This window comes from Canis lupus, chromosome X (assembly GCF_003254725.2).
Source record: "Canis lupus dingo isolate Sandy chromosome X, ASM325472v2, whole genome shotgun sequence".
Classification (NCBI taxonomy): Eukaryota; Metazoa; Chordata; class Mammalia; order Carnivora; family Canidae; genus Canis; species Canis lupus.
The window spans coordinates 24,385,022-24,405,366 of record NC_064281.1 but is presented as its reverse complement, the minus strand read 5'-3'; the positions used below and the strand labels follow the sequence as shown (position 1 = coordinate 24,405,366).

General features: G+C 34.5%; 1 protein-coding gene across 2 annotated transcripts in view; it reads right to left on the bottom strand.

The window, feature by feature from the left end:
• IL1RAPL1 (interleukin 1 receptor accessory protein like 1) overlaps nt 1-20,345 on the bottom strand; it is a 1,374,783-nt gene that overhangs the window by 689,418 nt on the left and 665,020 nt on the right. The gene's annotated exons all lie outside the window — the stretch shown is intronic.

Genomic DNA, 20,345 nt, shown 5'->3' with positions numbered 1-20,345 from the left:
ATACTGTGAGAACTGGGGCTTTATATATTTATCTCTATCTATCTATCTATCTATCTATCTATCTAATCTATCATCCATTAATCTAAATCTAATATATCTCTAATTATATAACTGTAGTTATTTCCATATCTATATTTGCTTTACCATTGTGATCACCTGAATAAATATTTACTTAAATTGTTACTGGAAATGTGTATCACTCATTACTATTGTTTCTTAGTATTTTTTAAAATTATTTATTTATTCATAAGAGACACCGGAAGAGGGAGAAGCAGGCTCCCTGAAAGGAGCCCCATGTGGGACTTGATCTCAGACCTGGGGATCGCCCTGAGCTGAAGGCACATGCTTAATCGCTGAGCCACCCAGGCGTCCCTATTGTTTCTTAGTATTTTAAACCTAATTTAGAAAAAAATTAACACCATGCATTTTCCTTTCCTTTTGTAATACTGCAAAGCAATACAGTTTTTTTGACCCAGAACAATTTTATTCCATAAAACCGAACATATCTCAGGACTCAGTAAATCCTTGTTGATTTATTAAAAGCAACACATTTGTTTTACATTCATTAGGCATACTATTACGCTATTCACTTAGCTCATGTTTATCTCCACAAATTCCCTCTATTTGGGCCACAAAATAGATAAAGCTATATACGCAGAGATAGGTCAAAAATATTGCCAGTTTCAGGAATTTTATACCTATGGAACATTTTTTGGATGTTGCGTTAAATATGAACATGATGAGCAACAAACCAAGCAAAAAGTGAACAGATTTAACCTCTTTTCCAACTTAGTCTCACAGGGAAAGGCCTGTTGGATGGCAGGACACTCACCCTGCAAAATGACCCATTAAAGAGAGTATTAAGGCTTATGGTGCATATTTACTATAATTTTTTTTAGAAAATATATCAGAACAGAATTCTATTTTTAAAGATTGCAAGTTATAAAGGTCTTTAAAATTGAGAGCAATTCCAAATGGGCTATTGTTTGTAGCAATGAACAAATGAAATAAGCATGCATTAGCACTCAAAACATGTTTCGGGGTGATTTCACATAGGTTATCAATCACCTACTATGTGCAACTCTGTTCTACAACAAAGATTCCTGACACTACTGTTGACATTGCAGAACCTATCTTTTAGGGAGGAAAGACATGTCAACAACTACATATAGCAGAAAGCAGAATGGAGAAATTTCAACAGTAAAGATAGCACTGCTGAGAAAACACAGAGCAAGAGGATTATTCTATCTCAAGCCCGAACTCTTTTCTATTTTTTCACAGACATTAATGGAAAAGAAATCTGACTGAGAAGATCAAAAAGAATTTAGAAAGAGATGGAATTTAAATTGTGCCTCAATTTAAAACTTGATGTTCGGAAGAGAAAATTTCAACTCAATGGGATATCCCCGTTAGGACAGTAAAGGGTAAGGTTCTGAAATGGTATAATGAGGTAGAGAGGAAAAGAATGTAACCTGGTGAAAATAAGATCAGAAAGGTGGATTTGACAAGACACCATGCCAAGAACCTTAACTTAATCCCCTAGCCCAGTAATTTACAAATTTTAGTGTGCATTAGAATCATCTGAAAAAGATATCAAAAGACAGATTGTCTGGCTCCACCATCAGTTCCAGATTCAGAAAATGTTTTTTTAGGAACTAAGAATATGCATTGTTAGAAAGTTCCCAGGTGATGCTTCTGAGATGAACCACTGCTCTAGTCAATGTAGACAGTGGAAAATATCTGTAAAGGAAGTGGTATTAATCTGATCTACATTTCAGAAGATGCTCTAGTGATAATATCAAAGATGGACTGAAAGGACTCAACTAGGAGCAAGGACACCACTTAGTTCTTAAAATAGTAGAAGTGAGGAACAGAACTGGGGAATGATATGAAAAAGAAATGTGGGGGAAAATGTAGAGGTAGGATCAACAGGATGGAAAGATTAATCAGACAGAAGAGATGAAGAAGGAGTCAAGGATGGCTGCCATTTCAAACCAGGATTCCCAAAAGGATTGTGACATCATTAACAGAAATAAGGAGTGGAAACAGGTTTGAGGTGGAAGTTGGCAAGTGCAGTTGGGGTAGAAGACTTATTATCTTACAAAACATTTTTTTTGCCTTTATTACAAGAGTTTACAGCAGAACACTATTGCTTACATTGGTCAGTGCAACAAAAGTATGTCTGTGTATCTTTTCCATACTGTGAGCTCTGTTGAGCATTCAAATCCTCTTAAGTCAGAGAAACACTCAAAAGAAATGGGAATGAAGCACATTGTGTTTTAATATGCATTTTCTTTTATATAAATAATATCACACATTGTCTATTTGACTGATTTAGTGCAAAAATTGTGGGGAAAAATACACAAAAGTATACATTTTCTATACTGCTCCTCAAGTAAATTTCTAAATGAGAATTTTAAAACAGGTAGAGCCTTTTTTTTTAGTGATGTTAAGTCTATTTTTATCACTGTAGAAGAGGTCTCATGAAAACGCATAATAGGCCGTACACATATTAGTTCTACTCACGACTATTCAGGTGTTCATATACATTTATATGTAGAATCATGTATGTGTCATGATGGGAATCTATTGACACTGCATTTTGTTTAGGGTTAGGAATGAAGGCACTGCTAAACTTGGCACAAAGCAGATTTCAACCTTAGGGACTTAAAAGTTGAGAGAAAGGTAATGCATGGATTTACTTATTTGCCCTTCTTTTTTGCTTCTGTATGTATTTAGCTAGTCTAAGGCCAGAAGCCATGAGGAGGAAACCAAATAAATGCATTCATCGTGGCTTTGGCACATGATTCTATTCTCAGTGTGAATTGTTTAAGTAAAGCCATTGATTTTGCTATGAAATATTGTGTGAGTTCACTTTCTCTCTCTCTCTCTTTATATGCATATATATATATATGCATATAGATAGATAGATATAGATCGATCGATCGATCTTAGGTAGATGTAGATGATATATATATGTCTTAGATAAGATATATATTATATACCATATGTATAAGTTATATATATGTGTATATTTAGAGAGAAAGATTTTATGTGCTGATATTCAAAATAAGTGATGTATTTAGCATTTGCAATTATATGTATATATATGAGTTTCATGGTTTAAAATAAAAATATATTGTTAGGGCTGCCTGGGTGGCTCATTCAGTTAAGTGTCTGCCTTCAGCTCAGGTCATGATCTGGGGGTCCTGGGATCAAGCCCCAGGTTGGGCTTCCCATTCAGTAAATAGTCTATTTCTCCTTCTCTGCTTCTCTCCACTCGTGTTCTCTCTCTCAAATAAATAAATAGTCTTTAAAAATAAATAAAATAAAGACCTATCTTTAAATTATATTAATTCACGAATACTTTGCCATTATTGTAGGGTGCTCATTTATTTTTAAATCACCTTTCTTAAAAAAGAATTGATTTATTTTTTAAGAGTTGACTTCTGGTTAGCTTTTAGATTTACCTGTTATATGAAAATGCTCAGGAAAAGAGAAAATGTAGAATCATTTTTTTTGTATTTCTGTTATATTAATGTGTAAGCTTAAAGATTTAAAATTGTTTATCAATGTATGCTAATAAAATATGATAGATATCAGGATATTTTCATGAAGGATAAAGATTAATTATATTAGAAGAGATCACTAATTATGACCCAATGGGTTGAGGCAAGGCACACAGCAAGACAGGACATGAATAACCAAGCCCTCCTCCCTTTAGCTACCACCGTTAATAAACACTTGTTGCACTTAGGTCATACAAAGATTAATAAATGGATGACAGTTTTAAAAATCACCAAAGGATCACAGAGGGATATTTAGATTTAGAGTCATTGCTATATGCCTGGAAACTGAAGGAAAACTGTCCAAAAACACTTACACTGGAGAAAATCTCATCAGGACTACCATTGTGGATTTATAAGCAGGTATAGAAGGAATAGATTAGGCACTGAATAGAGAATGCAGTGGTGTACAAATACAGTTCGTATAGCTAGGTAGTATGAGCGGGATACTTTCATGCACTGCATACAGGAATATAAGTTGGCTTAAACTGTATGGAAACAATTTGGCAAAACATATGATACCCCTTGACCCAGTAATCCTTCTTTAGATATTCAAGCTCAAAGCAAAATTGGAAATTCAAAAAAATACATATAAAATGACATAGATCATGGTACTGTATATTAAAATGAGAGTAAGACAAATTAAATATCTAATAATATTATTATGCATTTATAGTGTGAATATGTTTGCAGCCACTAACAGTAACCTTTATGTATTGTACTTAAAGAATAATTTATGCTGTGTAATATTAATGGATAATGCAGAAAAAGAAATCATACTTCTTACGTACAATCCCAATATGAAAATATTTAATGAGGCTTTTTTAGGTGCAAAATTCAGAACCCATTCATATTACTTTTAAAAAGTGTTTTGTTAGGGGATCCCTGGATGGCTCAGCAGTTTGGCACCTGCCTTCGGCCCAGGGCGTGATCCTGGAGTCCTGGGGTTGAATCCGGTATCAGGCTCCCTGAATGGAGCCTGCTTCTCCCTCTCTCTCTCAATCTCTCTCATAAATAAATAAATAAAGTCTTTAAAATTTGTTTAAAGTATTTTGTTATTATGCCTCAAAAAAAGTGTTTTGTTAAAAGATGCGTGCAAATTTAGGTTCAGAACTAAAAAGAAGTCACAGATTAAGTTCTAGGGACTTCCTTTGGTTTCTGGGTCTTAATGGATCTCTTGATCCTCTACTTTTTCTAAGCTTGTCCTTGTGCATTGTGTCCACTCTTAACTCCCCTGTACTAGCTTTCTCTAATTATGCATAGTAGCTTTTCCATTGTAACTTCAAGTCACACATGTTCATGACTGCTTCTCTGTCTTAAATCTACCTAAAGCCCCCTGTTTCTACTTAGAGAACATGGTTCTGATTTGGCCACCTCATATTTTAAATGAAGCCAAGGCTTGGGTTATTTACCTGCCTATGAATTGACTGCCCTTGGATCAGGAGCCATTTTTGCACCACTAGGTCATTCTGGTCTGTGCATGAGGGCACATAAAAAAACAAATGGCCTTCTCTGTCCAAGCACTTCCTCCATCACTGCCTTTCCTGGGACTACAAACTCTATATCTAAACCAAACTTATTTTCTAAATATACCTCATCATTTCACTACTCACACTGTTAGCTTGCCTTTTCTCACTTAGAATTGTCATCACTGAATTCATGATTAATCTCAAAGCTCCATCTCTTGCATGCCTCCATGAAGTCCTTTTTTTACTACTCTAGGAAAAGTTAACACTGTCATAGCACTCTGTTCATGATTGTATGATAGGATTTATGGCATTATAGTTCCATTATGAGAGTAATATACAGGAACTATTGACTATAAAGAGCATGCTTTTAACACTATTCTCTTGGGAAGTTTATGAAAGAAAACGATAAGACCATAAGTTTGTTAACATTATGATAGTGAACATAGGGGAAAAGCCAGCACCCACACACATACACACACACAGAAACCATATATTCATAAAACTCAACAAAACTTGGTTTTCTAATATCCTCACACATGAAAATTATCAATGTATTATTTCTGAGCTGTGTTGTTTTTCCCCTTTAAGAGACTCATCTAGAGATCCCTGGGTGGCGCAGCGGTTTAGCGCCTGCCTTCGGCCCAGGGCGTGATCCTGGAGACCCGGGATCGAGTCCCACGTCGGGCTCCCGGTGCATGGAGCCTGCATCTCCCTCTGCCTGTGTCTCTGCCTCTCTCTCTGTGTGTGTGTGACTATCATAAATAAATAAAGAAAGAAAGAAAAAAAATATTAAAAAAAAGAGACTCATCTAATGGTGGAAGAAGTGCTTTTACAACAATGGTGTCCTCTTTTAAACACTGAAATTTAAAAAAAAAGTTTCTATTTTCTGCAAGAGTCAAATTTTTCAGTGAATATTTCAGGCAAATGAATAAGCAATTTATTAGCTCCATGCTTTGTTTCAGTGGTTGCCATGGGTGAAATGGCTTCGCCAAATTCCATGTGTAAGTTGGTCAGATAGAATAAGAAATTAGATTTCCATAATCTTTTTGGGAACTTTCAAACTTCTGTTATCTCACAGGACCCAGAAATTGAGCTGAGGCTTTCTTACTAAGCCAGGTTGTAGCAACAAACCCAGGAGTCAGTAGCTCAATTTTCTACTTCTTTGCATCAAATTTTCTCTTGAAAATGATGCACAGAATATTGAAGAATGGCAAGGAGGAGCCTCTGTGAAGTGTTAAATATTTGGTTCAGTGGGTCCTATCAGCAGGTAGGGCCTGTGGGGAGCTTGTTTATCCAGCAGAACGATCTCATTATGAGGACAGTGATGTAGTATAGTTTACTTCATACCCTGAAGCCATTCAAGGAAACAACTGAGTGAGTGATAGTCATCTCAGCCTTGTATTGTGCTATTATGACTTGCAATAACTGGCAGCATATTAAAATAGAGATCAGGGACTACAGCTACTCCATTGAATAAAGTTCTGAAATTTCAAAGCTGCTGAATTATTCAGTATTTTCCAATTTATAGAATAAAAGAATATGTGATTGACTATTTTATGGCACATTAATGGAAATAAAGAAAGAGAATGCACAGGCTTTATACATTTCACAGTTCATATTTATTTCTCATAATTTCATGGTACCCAAGTGGGTATCTGTAAAGGCCAGTGTGGCCCTTGCTGTCAAATACAAAGACAGGAACTTGCCTTTGAATTTTAGAGAACAATAAAAGAAGAAATATTTTTTTAAAACCCCACCTTAATGAATGATCACTAAAAGGAATCTACAACACTACCCTTTTAAGCTTTGAAATACTCATGAATACCAGATTGAAAAAATAAAATAAAGTAAGGTTTGAGACCAATGTCCCATCTTGTCCATAACGATATACTGGGAACAACATAAACTGTAAGTTTAGAATAGAAGGGAACCCTGCTTAATGTGATATGCAGTAAGATTATCAGATGTTTTATCCTATCCCTAGCAGTGCCCAGAGTACAGCGGGTACCCTGTAAATTTTTGTTGAAGTAATGAATCAGTGAATGCCTTCCTGCAGAGGTCACTCAGACTAAATACTGTAAAATCATTCCTTCCCCCACAAATTCAAATATTTTCTGTTTGAAACATATTAAAGAACAAAAAATAAACATATTAAAGGAAAGATGCATGGCTTGTCTACCAAGGCTCTAGGCTCTATACGTTTGAGGGGTATACAAAGGAACCTAGCTATGGCTTTTTGGTACAGTGCCCAAAGAAATAATAGTTGAGCTGAATGAACCATGAGAAGTTATTAGTTCCTCTTTAAAGGAATTTACTAGTTAACCAAATAAGAAGCAAACTGCCACTTTCTGAGAATTTGAACTTGTATGTAAATAATAGCAGCTAACTGCAATAAATGTTATCATGAAGTAGCAACTGTTAGGCCAGAAGATTCCTCTGTTTTTTTTTCATTTAATCACTATTAATAAACAGACTATGTAGATAATCTCAAACCAGCACTTGAGAATCTTTTAATTGATAAGTAGTCATATTGCAGCAACTTAAATTTGCTTTGAATTTAGGAGATGTTCATATTAACATCTGTCCAGTATAGTTTTTCATGTAAGTACATCCTTTCAAACGTATCTGCCCTCAGAAAACATTCACACTCAGAGGCTATCCCCTCTTAAAGGCAGGGGAAAACAAAAACAAAAACAACAAAGTCTGAATCAATGTAATTTCTACTGTCTAAACATAGATTTCTCCTTGCTGTGATTATTTAAAGAATGCCTGAACATGTCAATAAAGCCTCTAAGGTAGAGTTTAAGTTTCAAAGAAACCTTCTATGTTTGGTTTTTACCCTGTTCTTGGCTCTTTAAATACAGCCAATAAATACATGAGAAGATACAAAATATTCCCCATGAATTGTTTTCTGGATTTATTACCACTTTTAAATGCAGAAGTCTGATACTGTTTATGAAAATACTATGTAAATGAAGGAGCTCTAAATAGTTGAAATGAACTGTTACTTTTACACCCATGACAAAAATGAAAAACACAGATCCTGAAGGAGGTGCACAGATACTCGCTTTCCTTATAATTAACTTGAGAACTTTTACATTCCATATACTTCTGTTCCTTTCTTACTGAGGGCAACTCAGAAAGAATGATAGGGACTTGTTTTGTGGACCAGGGATTTGAGTTCGTGTTATATTCAAACAGGCTCTGGTTTGTCCTGAAAGGAAGGGAGCAGTAATTCCCCAGAGCGAAAGGAGAGTTCTATTCCCAGCTCCCTGCACTTCTGCATAGCAGCTCCAATGAGGGACATGTAATGTAAAGACATGAGCATCAACAAGTTCACTGAGTTTGGGATCAGTAGGTCCAAATGAGGCCAGCCTGAGAGTGTAAATAAACAAGGATTGCAAATCCTTGGCTTCCTTATGAGAAGTTCACGACTTCAGAACTTTAAACTGTTTCAGTAATTCATGTCCACTACTGGTCTCTAATTAAGGCACAACCTTTTAAATAAACTTACAATTAGTTATGTGAAGCATAAACAAGAAGATAATTCTTTAATGGGCTGTTTTGTCCTAAAGATATTAGACATTCTCTTCAGTACACATAGTCACATATACTGTTTATGTGTATTTCACATTCAATGAAACACATACATTCTATTGCAATTTTGATCAGAATCTCTTATTAAACTATATTTTAAACAAGTAAAATAAATGAGCTTGAACAGTATTTTTAAATAAAACTACTAGGAACAATATCAGTTTGGTCTCCATGAAAACTTGCTATACATTCTCCAAAGAAGATAAAACACACACATACAAAATTTGGGTCTAGGGGCACCTGACTAACTCAGTTGGTTAAGCATCTGCCTTCAGCTCAAGTCATGATCTCAACGTCCTGGGATAGAACCTTATGATCAAGGCCCACTATCGAGCCCCACATCAGGCTCCCTGCTCAGTGGGAAGTCTGCTTGGCCTTCTCCCTCTGCTCCTCCCCCTACTCATGCGTTCTCTCTCAGATAAATAAACAAATAATCTTTAAAAAACTTGGTTCTGCAATAGATTCTCTTTGTGTATATAATAAATGCATTAAAATCCCTGCTATATTTGCTTGGATATTCAATCTGATTACCATGTATAACTAAATTATTTTTTTCTGATATATAATCATAATTGTATACTCTGTGCCTCTTTTATATTGTGAAAAGTCCTTAATACTGTTGTATTCTTCCTCCAGTGTTCTGGAGGAAGAATACAACTTTGCCAATTGACTATTATAAAATGTAAAAGAACATGTGCTAAATTAAGTAATAGAAATTAAAAATATCAACAATCCTAAATAAATGCAACACGTTGGAGTTAATCCAGCCAACTAAGAATGACTGATTTTAAGGGAAGATATTCTTTGTATATCTAGCACTAATGGATATATCATATTTCAAAAAAATACTGTACTGTAGCTCATTTCCAACCGAAGAGCTCTGATTTATAGACACATGCTAATTCATGGTTATTTAAACTTCTATGAAAAATTGAAACTATGCAGCTTAGACTTCATTAAATACATGGTAAATGATAGGTAGAAACAGTCTGACAATAGAGAAAATCAATGAAACCAAAAGCCAGTTGTTTGAAAAGATCAATAAAATCAATAAAGCTCTAGCAAGGCTAACCAAACAGAGTTTGATAAAAATTGCTGTGCAATAATTATCTAGACTTGTTTGTATTTTATCAACAAATACATGTATAGTAATTAAGAATCTAATTCCCAAAAACAGAATATGTTTTTCTCAATGCTGAGGTCAATGTTTTACTATATAAATATATTTATATTTTAAAATAATATATTTATATAAATAAATACAGTATAGTACATATTCACACTCTTCTTTAAAGGTCTATTACAAAGTACTTACTAGAGCCAGAACAAAACAAAATACCCAAGTCTTTCATTGTCTCCTGGTCTCTTCCACTTCTGAGAATGATCGCTTAGTGATGGAACCATAACCAATTTTAGTTTGCAATACCAGATGTCTTCAGAACTCTTATGTAAGAATAGCTTCATCAAACTTCCTCCAGTGCTTCACTACTGAAAAGGTCCATTAGTTAAAAGGTATTCAGGCACACAAAAAGACTAACATACATATTTTACAGACTGTGAAGCGAATGCATCACCCTCCCCCAAGAAGTTCTTAAAAGAAGGAAGTCCTGATTCCTATCTCCATTAAAATCACAGCTTAAAAAAAATAAAATAAAATCACAGCTTGGAGGAAAAAAAGCATGCTTTTGAATATAGTACATTTTGGGGCCAATCTGTGTTGTGAATGGCAACACAAATAGTGTAATACGCTATAAATACAAAACCACCGTGGGCAAAGGATAAAAAGGAAATTTTATCATTTTCATGAATGTACATGTAATGAAATGTAAAGAGAATATATATAAATATATGTGTGTGCGTGCGCGCCTAAAGTAAACTTAGCCCATATGTAATTAATTACTTTAAAAGATTTTAGAAACCCTAAACAGCATATCTTCCTATTCATCCCTGATAAGGAAACCAGAATATATCATAACAGTTTTAACATGGAGATCTAGAACTATTAAAACACACACACACACACACACACACACACACAGCACAGCACATTTTCTGTTTTAACTTGTTCTATGAGATCGTGAGGGGATAACGAATAAGATTACAAACAAAAAGGAATTAATACTGGTGAGCCAATTCTAGGGTAAGTTTAATAGAGACCAAGTACTTATTCCCTGGACTATCTTTCACCCCCTCCTCCTACAGAGTTTTTTCTATTCGTAGCCTAACAGTGACGGTTGGATGTGATAGGGAGACTTACTGCCTTCTTACTTCAGGTGAAACTACAAACTTGACTTATCCCTGTAATATAAGCCTGTGATTTGACTAGGGATTACTTTATTTCAATTCTGTACTTTGCACATCATGCCTGGAAATGCTGAAGGACAGTCTGAGTCAAAGCAGCCAAGTATTTTAGGAATCATCAAGCTTTGTGATATGGACTCTTTTTTCATTACTATGAGAGAGTATCGTCACTGCCCTCGCTAAGAATAGTTTTTTTCCCCAAGTTTTTATTTAAATTTCAGTTAGTTAACATGCAAGGTACTATTAATTGTGAATTATGCTAAAGACAACTGAGACACAAACACTTTGCTTCCATTTCTTCATAGTAACTGAGTATTGACTAGTTTGCTACTGTTGCTTTCCCAGTTTATGTACATTAAAACTATTTTATTTGGGGGAAAGTAATAAAACTATTAGAATTAGTAACATAAGTATAATATGCAATCCTTCCTTCCTTATTTACTTCCTTCCACATGTAGAAAGAATAAAATATAATTTCTGCCCTCAAAGGGCTCACTCTTCAATAGAGGGACAGACACATAACCAGATAACTATAATACGTGACTATTTGTTATTAATGGTGATGAGATATGAACAGAATATCTGCAGACTACTGATAACAGAGGAAGGGCTGATGACTTCTAATTTTACTTTATGTTCCTGAGAAAGTAAGATCTCAAATTAATGCTGAATTGCTCATCATCAAAGGATTATACTCAGAACCACTCAATCTTTTGATAACTGGTATTTTATTTCACTTTCACATAAGACTTATACTTTATGTGGTTTAGTATTTCTGAGAAAAAAAATTAGCCTGGGTTATATTTCTGACTGCTCTATCAAACCCATCAGATACTGCATTGAGTGGCTTTTGAAACAGTTATTTCCACAATTAAAATATTAATGAAGAGAGAAGAAACATGGGTTGTTTTCCAAAAACTCATACAGATAGGATAACTTCCACCTCTAATAATCAATAAGGAAGTTAAGACCATGATGTTGATGATGATGGTGATTTTGCCTATCAATAGTTGAAAATAGAATGACACTCGTGCAATAGAGACTGTGGCGAAAACAGCACAATTTTACACTGAGGAAGTAATTACCTACTTACTTATAAAATAAATTCATTTTTGACTCACTCAACAAATATTTAATGAATTTCCATTAGAACAATAATGTTAACTGCTATATTGAAAAACTGTGCCATACACTATGTGAATAACTGAATATGAAAATTTTTAATTTATTTCTTAGAAAATCCTGTATGTTAGGTCATATTATTATGCTCATCCTACATTTGTACACAATGATAAATGTTAATAAATGTCAGAGCCAGGGCACAAACTCAGACTGTCTGAATTACTGTAATTCAATGTGCCAGGCAATATGTTTAGAACGTAAGATATACAGTAGTCAATAAAACAGACATGGTGGTGACCTTCACAAAGTAATATCTAGCTGTGAAGAGAGATATTTATCAAAGTAAACCAACAAAGTTAATACTTTCATGTATTGAAAAAAAGAGCACCAAAGAAAGGAACAGAAGTATGTGAGGTAAAAATAGCTAATTTATATTACGGAGTTGGGGAAGGTCTCTCTAAAAATGGAACATTAAAACTGACCACTGAGGGTAAGAAGAAATCAGACATGGAAAATACAGGAACAAGAGCCTTCCAAACAGATGAAATAGCACATATAAGAAGTTTTGCTTGCTCAGCAGGTCTGGGAGTTAGAGTCAGATTTAGAGAGGTGAGGAATATGCAGATTATATTAAGAAATGTGGATTTTATTCTTAGTGCAACGGAAGTCACTGCAATGAGGTAAAGAGACAAAAATTAATGGTAGTTTAGAAGGGCAAGAAGCAGACATATGGAAGAGGAAGAAAGCTGCATGCTAGGCTTTTGAATTGAGCAACAGGGTGGATAATGGTACCATTTACTGAATTGAGGAGGTCTGAAGGAAGAACATCCTTTACAAGGAAGATCAAGAATTTAGCTTAGGACATGAAATTGATTGCAACTCTTCCGGAGAGTTAGAAAAAAAAAAAAAAAAACATGTCTGAAGAGCCTAAAGGGTTATCTTTTAGCCTACAATTTAGCCTCAATCAATAATTCAAACACTAAAAATGCTACCTGTCCACAGATGACTGTAGTGGACAAATCCAAAGCCAAAGCAATTTGAAAGACAATCAACAGGAAATCAGGAAGAGACATGCATTCACAACTATTAACACCAAACTTAGGAAGGTCCTTCTCAAGTTGGAAAAAAGTTTATAGCACTTTAGTGAAATAAAGATTGATTTATTACAATATACATCAAATTTATCTATTATGTATTTTAACTATTTATATACTTTTATTCCAACTATAAAAATCAGCTGTATACATGGGAGTAAGAATAGTAGTTATAATACCATACATACACATAAACATAAACTAGGATGCTGTAATATTGTAGGTGACATTTTTTAGACTTTTGGAATTTCGATAGTTATAAAATTAAAAACAAAATAATGGGAATTAGGCCAACTTAAGTTTGGCACCTTTATATGGATGGCCTTCTGGTTTTAGATAAAACAAAATATAGTAGTAATACATACTCTATTGACTGCCATTCTCAAATAGCATGTTAACAGCAAAAGTCAATGTAAAAAAAATCAGAATACAGATGCAGGCCTTTACATTTAGCTTCATGTTTAAAAAAATCACTATTATCCTTCTTTGCCTTATATTCCCAAAAGCCGTTAAAAAATTCTGTCAAGAATCACAAATACCCACCATTTGCATCAACGTGGATGGAACTGGAGGGTATTATGCTGAGTGAAATAAGTCAGTCGGAGAAGGACAAACATTATATGGTCTCATTCATTTGGGGAATATAAATAATAGTGAAAGGGAATAGAAGGGAAGGGAGAAGAAATGTGTGGGAAATATCAGAAAGGGAGACAGAACATGAAGACTCCTAACTCTGGGAGGCGAACTAGGAGTGGAGGAAGGGGAGGAGGGCGGGGGGTGAGGGTGAATGGGTGACGGGCACTGAGGGGAGCACTTGACGGGATGAGCACTGGGTGTTATTCTGTATGTTGGCAAATTGAACACCAATAAAAAATAAATTTATTATTAAAAAAATTCCGTCAAGGGATCCCTGGGTGGCGCAGCGGTTTGGCGCCTGCCTTTGGCCCAGGGCGCGATCCTGGAGACCCGGGATCGAATCCCACATCGGGCTCCCGGTGCATGGAGCCTGCTTCTCCCTCTGCCTGTGTCTCTGTGCCTCTCTCTCTCTCTCTCTGTGACTATCATAAAAAAAAAAAAAAAAAAATTCCGTCAAGAATCAGTAGCAGTCAGAAGGCTGCAGAATATTTGAAAACAACTCCATAGATTTCTATAGGGGTTCTTTTGTCCCCAGTGATAATAAGAACTCTATTAAGATTTAACCCTATTAGATAATAAGAACCCTATTAAGATTTAATCCTCTTAGATTTCTGGGATGTTTACCACATGGAAGGTACTGGTCATATAATTTACATTCACTTAATCATCAAAACAATCATTGAAATGGAAAGGTAATTTTATACTCTCCATTTTGCAGAGGAGGAAACTGGAGTTTCAAGGGTCACAGATAAAAACTGAGATCTATCTATCTGACTCAGAAATGTATACTCTCAACTCTCAGGTGGTGATTTCTTTTTATTTTTAATGTAATGTAACTCCTGGGGAAAACAGATGATTATATAAGATCTACGTTTCCCATCATTTACTTCAGTTTTTGTATAATGTGAATAACGAGAACATCTTATAAGCTTAACATCTCTGTTTTTGTTTCCTATTGTCCCTGTTACTGTTTTCATGGATCAAGTAGAAAAAGAATTCTCCAAATAGAGTATCCTCAAAATAGCATGGCAAAAGTTAAATTTTTAAAAAACATCTCGGCAATATTATGGCATTCAATTTTGATTACGGCTTATTCAAAAGCATGCGTTTCACTTCAGTACGTGTTAATATTTTACTGGCCCTCTTCATTAGAATTCCTCTAATGGAAAATAAAACATGCAAAATGACCCATGATACCATGTGTAGGCTATGTTTCATAAGAAGCCATAACCTCAATTTACTATTTATTGCCCACAGTAATACAAGCAATCTTAAGCATTGCACTATATTTTGATATAGATCATATGAGAATTTCCGTAATAATACAATTTCACAATTTGATTTTCTAATTATGAATTTATCTGGCATCAATTACATTTAAAATCATGATTAATCTTATATTATTCCTTTTTAAGATTTCTGAATTATGGATTTCTTTGAGCTAAAGGGAACAACATTTAAAAACTGAACTCTTTCTGTTAAAATCTGGGCCAATATGAATATACACTAAATACTTAAATGTAGATTTAGGACCTAAGTTATAAATAACAGTAGCTTAAAGAAATACAACATTTATTTTATAGTGTATCAGTATTTTAATACTACTTCTGTCCTAAATTTGTCACTGAAATGAGAATATGGAAAATCTTCATGCATACTTTTTATTCAAACTCATCTACTTTCACTCAAAATTAAAATTTACTGATTACTGAGTATAGAAACAGTAGAAATAGTTTTTAAAAATGAGCTCACAGAGTGTGGTATCTTTTGGAAAATGAAACTTCAAACAGAATTCACTATCGTAAGGTGAATTTGAGCTATACTTTTTGTTAGAAATAGAAAAGCCTTACACCATAAACCCCTTGAAGAGCCGCCAAATTAGGGTCATAGAAGTCTGAGCCTAGAGCTGATAGCAAAGGAAATCCAATTTGAGTCTGACAAAGAGAAGCTGAGGTCTGAAACGTGTAGATGGTGAGGAGAGGAGAAGCAAATTATTTGGTATTTACCACCAATATGTTGGCAGTGGTGTCATGACCTCGAGTAACTCCTTAGTTTTCATCCCTGCATTTATTAAGTCTCAGAGAAGAACTTAAAAGATGGCATTTGTACCACGACCAGAAGGTTTAGTTCAATAAAAATATGCCATTTGCAAATCCGACATCCACTTATACTATATAATAGGAAGGAAACCCAAAGGGCACCTCTGGACTTGAGTCCACATATGTTTATTATTTCTTCTTAATATAGCTCATAAATGCTAATAAATCTCTGTGGAGGAATGTTAGAGCACTTGAGTAAAAACAGAGTGCACAGATTTAGGGACAACTTAATTTCTAAGAAGAAATAACTTTGGCTTTGTTATATTTGATTACTTAAATCAAATAAAGCTTACAATGATGTCTGATCACTAAAAATCAAGTATCAGGGGGCTGGCTTGGATCCTGGCCTCTATGAGTTAGCTGAGCCATATTGTATAAAATGAATGAAAACATCAAGGATATTATTGGGATTTAAAACCAAAGCACCATACAGAGGAACACGAAGGTAATGATCTTAATTACTGTGGTAAAGTTTTAACCTTCTTTTCTTTTTGAACTGAAAATGTGTTCAGGCTGTCCTCCTTTACCCAACAGCACTTATTGTTATTCAGTATCTTTGTAAAAACAAAATCCTGCCACAACGAAGATTCTTCTTAGGGCAACTATATGCAGGTTTACTGTCACTTGCTATAAGTCCTGTAAATTAGTATTACGAAAGAGAATTTTCCCCTCTAAATTTGCCCCTCTGTATAAAATGTTATAATTGAAAAGTGACATACGACACAAGAACTATTCCAAAATTGACCCTTAAATGATCTGGGAAAACCCCAGTTCAAGGACTGAATTTAAATGCTGGGTATAATAAAGGCTTTCACAAGTGCTGTCAAAGGAATTTCTGTTCTATTAAAACAACTGAAGGATACATTGCTTTCTGAAAATATTTCTAACCTTCTCCATCACCATTAAGCATACTGCTCTCAAAATAAATTCCCCTGGGACTAATTTTCCTTATAAAAATTACAGCTGGAGAAGTTATAACAACATGTTATCATAAAATAAACCATGAAGCTCTCTGAAAAGGAATAGTAAGTCAGCATTCTAGCAGTGAAAAGTTGGCAGCAAAAAACGTATCCCCCGAGGAATTGTGTGAGAAATTTTGATGGGATTAAAACATGCTGCATGACATATGGTATATATTTTTAACACATATAATAGAAGAAATAAATTGGAAGAAGCATCTAAGCATTAATCCCCTTATTCCCACATCTCTTCCCATCCTTTAGGGATTTATCTCTTTCAGTTTGTCATGGTAATGTAAGCATGAAAGGATCTTTCCTACCTTCTGGAACTCAACTTTAGAAAGGGAGATAAAATGTCACTATTATTTATCTGCATCGTTTAAGATGCTGTTTTTGTACAGAACAGAGAGATGTAAATAGATAAATGCAGCAACCCTTCAAAGACCCTTCAAAGGCAATGAATCAGTTTCTGGAATGTTGTAGAAGCTTAATAAAAGTTTGGTAAAAGAAAGAAGGGGAAGGAGGAATGATTCAAAATAAGCAACAACGGGAATATATATATTTAATATATATATAATATATATATTTAATAATAACTTCAGACTTCTGCTCTGAACTAGGAAAACTGGAAATGAAAAAATAGCTTTAGAAGAGCAAACACGATGAGTATTCTTTAACACATACACACACTGAAATATCTTAGTGAAAACAGGAAAGGTTAAACTTCACTTCTTAAGAAAAGCAGGGCTCTAACAACAAAAACATCTACAATAATTTTTTTTTAATTTTTTATTTATTATTTATGATAGTCACAGAGAGAGAGAGAGGCAGAGACACAGGCAGAGGGAGAAGCAGGCTCCATGCACCGGGAGCCCGACATGGGATTCGATCCCGGGTCTCCAGGATCGCGCCCTGGGCCAAAGGCAGGCGCCAAACCGCTGCGCCACCCAGGGATCCCTACAATAATTTTTTCTACCTAATGACATAATGTCAGAGAGCATCACGCCCTTGTTTTTAAAAATTTGAGATTCATTTAAAAATATGATTAAAGATAAAACGGACTAAGAAATTATACTTTTACTATTATTCTCCATACATAGATTTAAAAAAATGAAAGCAGCCAAGTCAGACATAAATCAACAGATAGACTTTTATTTTTAAGAACAATTCCCAAAAAAAAAAAAAAAAAAAAAAAAAAAAAAAAAAAAAAAAAAAAAAAAAAAGAACAATTCCCGGTTTCAGGATTTTTTTCCTCAGACATGATATTTTAGATTAAAATATCAATTGCATCTTTCGTGGTTTCAAAGCAGCATAATCTCTTGATTCCTGTCACCATTGAGCTGCCAACATCAATTTTATACTTCTTTCAAGGTGACTTTGGAATATTTCATCTGTCTTATATATGATTATTCTGCTTCCATTCAAGTATTGTTGACTTGTTCCCCCATTTCATCATACCAGTAGTCCACTGTATAAATGCACACACCTTGAACAGGAAATTTTCTTTTTTCTATGAATATAATTTTATAACCCTCCTAGAGTTTTAAAACTTGCTGTCTCGTGCTTGTTTCTGTCTCCCTCTCTCCCTCCCTCCATCTCTCTCTCTCTCTCTCTCTCTCTCTCTCACACACACACACACACACACGCACAGAATCATTTCTACAGGTATATTCCACTTTGCAATGTGTATGAGAGTTGTTTCATACAAGATGTCTCTCAGAATATCACATCCATAAATATGTCACAAACATAAATGGTAGCTTAAAAATATTAAATTTTGAAAGATGGTGGCATTTGTTCTATTTACTTCTTTTTTACTAGGAGAGGACACCTGCATGTTTTCCCTGGAAATATATCCAATATAAGAAGCTATTCTTTGTGCAGATTCACTTGAATTTTTGGTTCTTTGGTTGTTGTGGTAAACTCTGCATAAATACTCATGGATTTATCTCCCTACTTTTGTCCTTTTATATTCAGCCTAAGCTCAATTATATTTTACAATTATAGATGAGATTTTTATCAACTTTTCTTTTAAATCATCCACTAAATACACAATTGTTTTATAACAAACAATTCCAAATGTGATTTTCATTGATATTTTAGATTCCATAGGGTCTTTGCAACCATATATTTTCACCTAAATGCTTGCCACTTTTCAGGTTTCCCAGAGCATTTGTACCCCCAGCCCAACCCCACCAAATTCCCAGCTTCACCTTCTAGTCCCTGAAGAAGGTTCCAGTTACCTCATGGGGATTTTTCCATCATCCTTTTCCTGGTCTCCTGACAGGGCCCACCTACTATAATAGGTAAAAAATGATGCACCGCAAATCTCCAATTGTACTGAACACTTCAATTACTTAACATCTTAGATTCCAGTGCTTTCAAATATTTGTATCCAGTCAATCTTCTCAGTACTCAATTTTCATGTGTAAAATGGCAATAATAATGATATCAATTTCATGGGGTTGTAGTAATGATTGAATGAGGAGACTGTGTCAAGTGTTGTATTGGTTCCTCTAATTAATAAGCACTTAAGAGCTGCCATCATTATCTTTCTAATATTAATTATTTGGGGCTTCCTAACTGTTCCCAAAGACCACTTATCTTTCATCATCATGCCTCGACATTCTCATGCTTTAATCTGTCATATGACTTTTGTTATCCAAATCTTTACTCTGTGTTTCTTTTACTATTGTATTACTTTAGACTATTTTTAATCTGCTTGCTTAAATAACTATCCATTTTAAATACACAGAAATTTTTTAAATCTATTTTGGTATCTAACATAACTGGTTTTATCATAATGGCATTATTTTCCTTTCATTCATCTCTTCAAACAATTCACAACTTTCTATATTTTGAATTGGGTTTAAACACTTTTATTAACATCAGGTAACTGTCTTAGACATACTAGTTTACTTCCTTGTTGATTCCCAGAGAGGAAAGCACTCTGGAATGATAGATAATGAAGGAAATTATTTCTTTAATTACTTAAATTATCATTTCAGACTAGAAAATGTACTTCATGTCTGGTGACTGCATTGTATTTTCACAGGAAATAAGAAAGTATTTACCTTCCCTTCTATTCCTTTTCACTATTATTTATATTCCCCAAATGAATGAGACCATATAATGAAGGGAAAGGAGAAGAAATGGGTAGGAAATATCAGAAAGGGAGACAGAACATGAAGACTCCTAACTCTGGGAAACGAACTAGGGGTGGTGGAAGGGGAGGAGGGCGGGGGGTGGGGGTGAATGGGTGATGGGCACTGCGTGGAGCACTTGACGGGATAAGCACTGGGTGTTATTCTATATGTTGGCAAATTGAACACCAATAAAAAATAAATTTATTATTAAAAAAAGAAAGTATTTACCAAATCAATAAAAAAACTGCATGAATCCCAATGTAAGAGCTTGCAAAATGACTTACAAAAGAGGTAGTGAATATAGAGATAATCAATACACCCAATGAAGTAAGTTTCTCCTTGGCACATGAATAATT